Genomic DNA, 8,758 nt, shown 5'->3' with positions numbered 1-8,758 from the left:
TGTTTATCGCCGGAAGTATGAGGAACACGGTTAAATGAAAAATTGACTAAGCTTAGAGATTGATACTTGAAAAAGTTAAGCCACTTACTACATTGAGCACAGAGAACATCTACTTAGGCCACACTCAAATAATTTTTGTATCATGCTCATCAATGAAACTATATGATAGGTTTATATTGATTCATTAAGGATTATTACATGCTATCTATGCACATAAATATAGATTGCGGGGTTTTCTTGAGGACAAGCAAAGGTTCAAGTCTCGGGGTGTGATGTGCGTAAATATTATGATCGTTTATACATGTTTTAGCGCACATTCACTTACTTTATACGTATATGTTCTTTGCATGATCGTCTCTTTTATCATATAGTCATCATATATATTTTTTTGTTCGGATATCTGCTTTTTGTTTGGTTTTGTGTTGACAGGAATAACTTTCAGAACAAAAACAGCGATTGTCGATGCACCGAAACAAGGCAGACAATACGGCCGTGCAACCTTGCACGACTGTGTGGCCAAATAGCAGAAGAGAAGTGCATAGCCGTGCAACTCTTGCACAACCGTGTGGCCTACCAGAGATGAAGCTTTGCATGGTCGTGCCATCCTACACGACCGTGCCCCCCATGACCGCAGCCAAGCAACGCACGACCATGCAATCTTGCACGATCGTGTCCCAGGAGCCGAGCTCGAGATCCACACGACCGTGCCAATTGGCACGACTGTGTAGCACGGCCAGGGACAAAAGAAGGCACGACCGTGTGGATTTCGCACGGCCGTGCCACTCAACCCAAAGGGAGGAAGGTGTTGGCCGTGTGGATCTCGCACGGCCGTGGCACGGGCCGTGCGGCGCCCGTGCCCTAGCTTATAAAAGGGTCAAGAACCCTATTCTTGGGGGCATCTTTGGTTCGGGACTTCGTCCCTCTCATCGGGAAAGGGTTCTCCCCTTCGGGGGAAACCCTAGAGCTTCATCCACCACTGTCCCTTGACGTTCCATCCATCTCTAGAGCAAGGAGGCATCCCCAAGACATCAGAAACCTCGGCAAGCATCTTTTCTTCCCCTTCTTCTCACATCAAGGGTTGTAAGTATGATTTACTTTATGTTTTGGGGTTGTTCTTCCCTCACAATGGAGTAGATCTCCTTTTCTATGGATGTAGAGAGTAGTTTTGAATAGGGTTTGATGTAAGACTCATGTTTATATCTTTACTTATTGGATGATTTTGCTTGCTTTGTTTCTATTTGATATGCATGAGACTTGCTGAGATTATCTCGTTATATTGATCGATTGTGTAGGAATTGATAATTTCGTAAAGAGAGGATCTTAGATCGTACACCCGAGAGGCCCTAGTGATAGGGGTAAGCCGTTCACGGACATCTAGGATACTCCCTTGAAAGGAGAGACAACTTCTCTATAAGAAAGTAAGAGACCGAACTAAACCCTTATCTCTAGACTTAATGATATCGATTGGATTTGCGTTCATGTGATCTACCGAGGCGCCCTAGTGACAGGAGTTAACCGTAACAGGATTTCACAGGGATTTTCTCCGTTTAGTGCTTAAGGATAGCAGCTTTAACTTCCGGCGAATGCATGTCGATTGACAATGATGAAAAGATAGAACATGATACATCAGGTTCCACCACAATGAAACCGAAATCCTAGAATCCATTTCCCAAAGCTCAATTCCCTCCAAGATCGATTCTCTCATCTTTCTCTTTCTCTCTTCAATCACTCTCGTTAGTTTGCAAGCGCCAAAGCCAACTTTCGACCGTCTAGATAACTTACTTTGTGACATCTCTAGTGCTTAATCAACATCCCCTGCGGTTTGAGAATCTTATATATTACTAACGATGAATCCGTGCATTTGCGGAATCGTAACACTCACCCGAAACCAATTTTTGGCCTTCTCCTTGAGTAGTCTTCCTCCCTGGCTTCTCGTCCCTCGGAATGCGGCACGCGTCCTTCTCATCCATCGGTGTACTCTTCCAAGGCACCTTGTCCCTCAGATGCACCGAGCCCATCTGTAACGACCCACCTCCTACTGACTAGGCTGTAAGGCCGATCGTTACGTAATGCTGTGCTAAATTACTATTGCGAAAAATCTGGATTGATTAAAAATTTTCTAAACTGATTACTGTAAAATTTTAACTTCATATTCTAGGTGTACATAGGAGTTGTACACATGCTAGGGAAGATAACCTATGCCTCTCGAATGACCTGCTAGCTGTAATCAGGCATTTCAATCGGCCCCAGGATCGATTGGCCTGTCGGATCGATCCAGTGATCGATCCAGCTTGATACTGGCACGGATGGAGACTCTGGATCGGTCGGCTGACCGATCCAGAAGCACACATCGCTTCTGTATGTGGCTGGATCGGTCTACCGACCGATCCAGGAGCACACTGATCGGTCGGTAGACCGATCCAGTGGCTCACTGATCGGTCGGCTGACCGATCAGTGAGTTGCTGCACCTCTGTTTGCATTTGGATCGGTCGGCTGACCGATCCATAAACTCTCTGTTCGCGACTGGATCGGTCAGCTGACCGATCCAGTGGCACAGCTTAACCCTGATCGATCTGTAGATCGATCTGGGTTTCTGATTTCACCCTGAAACTCTGATTTCAGCACTCTAGCGTGCCAAAACCTCACACAACAATTCTAAAATCAATTGGAATATATTCTAGCAACTATTAACCAGCATTCTATCATAATTACTAACAAACTAAATAAATCTCCCATAGTTTAAACATTCTAAGGTCTAAAAATGCATGAAAGAAGAAATACTAAGAATTCAACTATTTAAGCTTGCTAAAACCCCTGAGGATCTTTTATTCCAGTTCCTGCCACACACACCATCTTTGCATTGAACTCCAGCTTCCTCTGCTTGTCCATTTTCCCTTTACCTTTATCTGCAGTATAAGGAAAATAGAATCTGTAAGCTTAAAGCTTAGTAAGAAACCAACTACCTCACTAAAATATGCAACGATGCAAACATGCTTTTAAAGAATGCTATTTGAAAACATGTACTGGCATGTCATACTACGGTTGCAAGCATAAACTGAAATAACTGAACATGTAAGCTGAAGCATAGCAAGCTAATCACATAGAACAATAATAGAGAACTAAGCTAACTGAAGCTGAAATCAAACTCAACTAACATAACTGATTTTATGAGTTTTGAAAACTAATAGCATAGTAGATCAAAATAATAATCATGTGCTGTTGGGCCCGGCAACTGTACTTACTGTGCGCGCATCCCTAACTAAACCCGGGTTTGCAAGTTCCGAATTTAGTAGGGTTTACTAGGTTATCTGAACCTAGGGACCGACTATGGGAGCCCAGCCCAATGGATATCTAATCCTGTACAGTGCCCTAACTGAAAGATAAAATATTGAATATAGCTAAACTGTTCTAAATTGCTGTTTCTAGGTTATCTGGACCTAGAGCTAGGTTGTCTGAACCCAGAGGCGACTGTGGGAGCCCACCCATTGGACCGTAGTCCCATATAAGCTAGAATAAACTGATTTACTGATTTAGATGCTTCTAATGCATTCAACTGAGCTGTTAAAATGCCTAGTTTGCATTTTTACTTAACTAGCTATTTTATCGAACACTTAGTGTGCCCCAACTCTCCTCTCTATTAGGGAGACCACTTCTAGGCACCCGACAACGTCTAGAAACCCCCACTGAAGAGGGATTACGTGTCCGGCCCGTCTAGAAGTGCTCACTAAATCCCTAAACCTGCGAGGAGGGTCAATTTCACGCTATGCGTCGATAAAAATCTGCATATAGCTAAATTAATGCGTAGAAAACCCAAATGGAGCTACTTATACTGCAGGTGAGGGGTTTCTTACCTCGTACGCTAATTTCCTTACAATTCTATTCGCTAGAATTCCGGTGGAGACGACTTCTCGACGATCTTCTCGCGTCTAAGCGTTCCCCTCGCGAAGGAGAGCGTCCTCGTGCCGGAGTTATCGCCGAAAGATGTCCTTGGGGCCCTAGGGAGAGAACCCTAGGTCTTCCTTGTGGTTGGCGCCGAGAGAAGGAGAGAAGAAGGGTGTTCGGCGTGAGGGTTTGGAGGGGAGGAGTTTGCCGAACCAAATTCTAAAATAAACCAAACCCAACCTAACTCTTCTATTTATATTAAGTGGATAATTGAACCCAACTCTAATATAAATATAATTGATTCCTCTTTATTTCAGCACGGCCCTGCTGGGTTCACCGGTTACTAAAAGTTATCGGATCCGAGGGGTTCCGGGTTCGATTCCCGCCTAAGCTATTTTGCGGTTCTAATTATTTTTGCTGCTTCCGCTACTCGAAAAATTCCGGAAAAATATCTAAAAATCCCAGAAAAATCATAGAATATTTATAATGCGGTTTCGAGAATTTTTCGGGCGTTACAATCCCCCATACCTTATGAAAAGTTCATCCTCGAACTTAGAATAATTCTGGGTACTTCTGTCTCATGCTGGCTTCTGTTTCCCAAGTTGCCTCTTCTGTTGTGTGACTGTGCCAAATGACTTTGACTAATGGTACTTCCTTGTTCCGCAATTTCTTAACTGCTCGGTCTATTATCTGAATAGGCCGACTATCATAGCTGAGGTCTTCGCGGATCTGTACCAACTGGGGCTCAATCACTTGGGTGGCATCTGGGGTATGCTTCTTCAGCATAGAGACATGAAATACGTTGTGGACAGCCGACATTTCCTGGGGTAGCTCTAGCTCATATGCTACCTTGCCCACTCTTCTGCTGATAAGGTATGGTCCCACATATCTGGGACTTAGCTTGCCCTTCTTCCCAAAACGCATTACTCCCTTCATGGGAGCTACTCTGAGGAACACTGAATCCCCGACTGAAAACTCTAGGGGTCTGCGCCGTGTATCAGCATAGCTCTTCTGGCGGCTCTGAGCTGTCTCTATCCTCTGGCGGATCTGCTGTATAGCTGCTGTGGTATCTGCTACTAGATCTGTCTGAAGCTCTAGTTCCTTCTGTTCACCACTCTCATACCAGCAGATTGGAGATCTACACCTCCGCCCGTAGAGAGCCTCGTAAGGTGCCATACCGATAGTGGCCTGATAGCTGTTGTTGTATGCAAACTCTGCTAAGCTCAGATATTTGCACCAACTTCCCTTGAAGTCTAGGGCACATGCTCGGAGCATATCTTCGAGTACCTGATTTACTCGCTCCGTCTGACCATCTGTTTGAGGATGGAAGGCTGTGCTAAACTTTAACTTCGTGCCCAAAGCTGACTGTACACACTCCCAGAAGTGTGATGTGAACCTACTGTCTCTGTTTGAAATAATGGTTCATGGGACTCCATGCAGCCTGACGATCTCCTTGAGATACAACTGAGCTAACTGCTCCATGGAATAGGATATTCTGACTAGGAAGTGGGTTGATTTAGTCAACCTGTCGACTATTACCCAGATGGTGTCGAAACCATTCGTAGTTCTGGGTAGTCCCACTATAAAATCCATAGAAATGTCTTCTCACTTCCATTCTGGAATCTGAATGGGCTGCAAAACTCCTCCTGGTCTCTGATGTTCTGCCTTAACCCTCTGACAGGTTAGGCAGGTGCTGACATATCGAGCGATGTTCCTCTTCATCCCAGGCCACCAAAAACGTTTCTTCATGTCCTGGTACATTTTGGTGGAGCCAGGATGCATCGCATAGGGAGTCTTGTGAGCCTCATCTAAAATCTTCCTTATGAGTTCCTCCTGATCTGGAACGCACAATCTGTCGCTAAAATACAACACCCCGCTATCTGACATTCTGAACTCCCCACCTTCTGATTCTGCTAAACCTTGCTTGATTCTCTGAATTTCAGGATCCTGCTCCTGAGCTGTCTGGATGTCACCGAGCAAGGTAGACTCTAATGTCATAGTAGAGAGCTGTCCGACTATAAGTTCGAGATCAAAATCTGTGATCTCTTTCTGTAGGGGCGGTGACATGGCTGCTAGAGATAATAGGGTAACGCTGGACTTTCTGCTGAGGGCGTCTGCTACCCTATTTGCTTTTCCTGGATGGTAGAGGATATCTATGTCATAGTCTTTGACCAGTTCTAGCCATCTGCGCTGTCGCATATTCAGATCCTTCTGAGTGAAGAAATACTTCAGACTCTGATGATCTGTATACACCCTGCACTGAGCTCCATACAAGTAATGTCTCCAAATCTTGAGAGCGAACACTACTGCTGCAAGCTCAAGGTCATGGGTAGGATAATTCCTCTCATAATCCTTGAGTTGTCTGGAGGCATAGGCGATCACCTTGCCATCTTGCATCAGCACTGCTCCTAGTCCCAACTTCGAGGCATCACTATATATGTCAAAGCTATCTGCGTTCTCTGGCAGAGTCAGAATAGGTGCACTGGTCAATCTCCTTTTCAGCTCGCTGAAGCTGTTCTCGCAGTCCTCTGTCCACTGAAATTTCCTTTTCTTTCTGGGGAGGCTATCCTGGAGAAGTCCTCTACGAATTTTCTGTAGTAACCCGCTAATCCCGAAAGCTTCCGATCTCACGGGCGTTCTTGGGTCTTTTCCAATTGCTCACAGCTTCTATCTTACTGGGTCTACCATGATACCATCCTTTGAGATGATGTGACCCAGAAGGACACCTGATCTAGCCAAAATTCACATTTCGTGAATTTGGCGTCAACTGATTCTCCTGAAGGATCCTCAGGTGCTCTGCATATTCTTCCTGAGTTCTGGAATAGATAAGGATGTCGTCGATGAACACGATAACAAACTTATCTAAATATTCCCTGAATACCCTGTTCATGAGGTCCATGAAAGTAGCTGGAGCATTTGTCACGCCAAAGGGCATGACTACGAACTCATAATGTCCGTATCTGGTCCTGAATGTTGTCTTGGGTATATCCCCTTCTTTAACCTTCACCTGATGATAACCTGATCTGAGGTCTATTTTAGAGAACACTGCTGCTCCCTTTAGCTGATCTAACAGGTCATCTATTCTGGGAAGAGGATACCTGTTCTTGATTGTGACCTGGTTCAGTGCTCGGTAATCTATACACAGGCGCATGCTTCCGTCCTTCTTCTTCACGAACAATACCGGCGCTCCCCATGGTGAGTGACTAGGGCATATGAAGCCTTTGTCAAGTAGCTCCCGTAATTGCTCATGAAGTTCCTTCAGTTCGGCTGGAGCCATGCGGTAGGGTGCTTTGGAAATAGGGTTGGTACCGGGAATGAGCTCTATCTCAAATTCAATCTCCCTGTCTGGTGCTAATCCTGGTAACTCTTCAGGGAAGACTGCTGGGTAGTCACTTACGACTCGGACCTCTGCTAGCTGTTGGTCCTTGTCCTGACTGGTACTGACTACGTGTGCTAAAAATCCCGTACACCCTGAATCCATTAATCTCTGTGCCTTCATAGCTGAGAGAAACCTCTTGGCCTTTCTTTTGGGTTCTCCGACGAATTCGAACTGTGCTTCTGCTTCAGGTTGGAATATGACTTTCTGCTTACGACACTCGATGGAAGCACCGTATCTGATCAAGAAGTCCATTCCAAAAATGATGTCGTAGTCAGTCATATTTAGCACGATCAGATCACAGAAGAGTTCTCTGTCTGCTATAATGACTGATACTGCTCTGAGCCAGTGCGTAGATGCCATAATTTCTCCCGAAGGTAATGTCGTCAGAAACTGACTACTGAGTACCTCTGGAGGTATTGCTAACTTGTTTGCGAATGCCCTGGCTATATAAGAATGGGTTGCCCCAGTATCGAATAAGACAGTTGCTATTTGCTGAAAAATACTAATCCGACCTGTAACAACTGTCGAGGCATTTGCTACGTCCTCTCTGGTGAGTGAGTAGATCCTCGCATTGGTCTTAGTTGGAGGGGCTTCTAATCTGCCCTGGCTGATGTGTGGACCATCTAGAGTGGCCTGCATCTAATGCAACTGTGCTGGCTGGCCTCCGTACTGAATCAGCTGTGGCTGAGGAAGACTGGTCTTGTTTGGGCACTGCTTAGCCATGTGCCCTTCTTGTTCACATTCAAAGCATCCTCGTGTGCCCTTACGACAAACTCCAGGATGGAATTTCCCACAAGTAGCACACTTTGGATAACTGGGCTGCTTACTGGCTGGTCCTCCTTTTGGGTAACTCCCTAGTTTGCGCTTGTTACTGGGGTTCCCTTTCCAGTTAGAGCCATGAGAGCTGTGGCCCTGTTGCTTCTGGGTACCTGAGCCTCCTTGACCCTTAGGTTCTGAGGGGATTTGCTTCTGCTGCTTGATACTATTCTGGTAGTGCTCAGTGGTCAAGGCGCTGCTGACTAGTTCTTCGGTGGTTTGCGGCCTGTGGATGCCGCCAGCCACGTTCATTGCTATTTCCGGCCTCAGCATCTTGAGCATCAACCGGACTCGTTCTTTTTCTGTGCTGACTAGTTCTGGGCATAGACGAGCCAACCTGTTGAATTTCTTCACGGCTTCCTCCACTGAAAGGTTGCCCTGACGAAACTCTATGAACTCGTCGTAGTGGCGGTTCGTGACCCGCATGTGAAAGAATTCCTCAAAGAACTCCTTCTCGAAGTCAGCCCATAACATCTGGTTCACTGGGCGCTTCACTCTGATTCTCTCCCACCACATGCGTGCATCCCCTGTCAGGCAGAAGGAGGCACACTTCACCTTCTCGTGTTCTGGCCAGTCCAGAAGCTCCATCGTACTCTCCAGTGTTTTGAACCAGGCTTGTGCATCCCATGGTTCACTAGTGCCTGAGAAGTTCTCTGGCTTGACTCTCTGCCACTGGATCAG

This window comes from Zingiber officinale, chromosome 6B (genome assembly GCF_018446385.1).
Source record: "Zingiber officinale cultivar Zhangliang chromosome 6B, Zo_v1.1, whole genome shotgun sequence".
NCBI lineage: Eukaryota > Viridiplantae > Streptophyta > Magnoliopsida > Zingiberales > Zingiberaceae > Zingiber > Zingiber officinale.
This window is presented reverse-complemented; position numbering follows the sequence as displayed.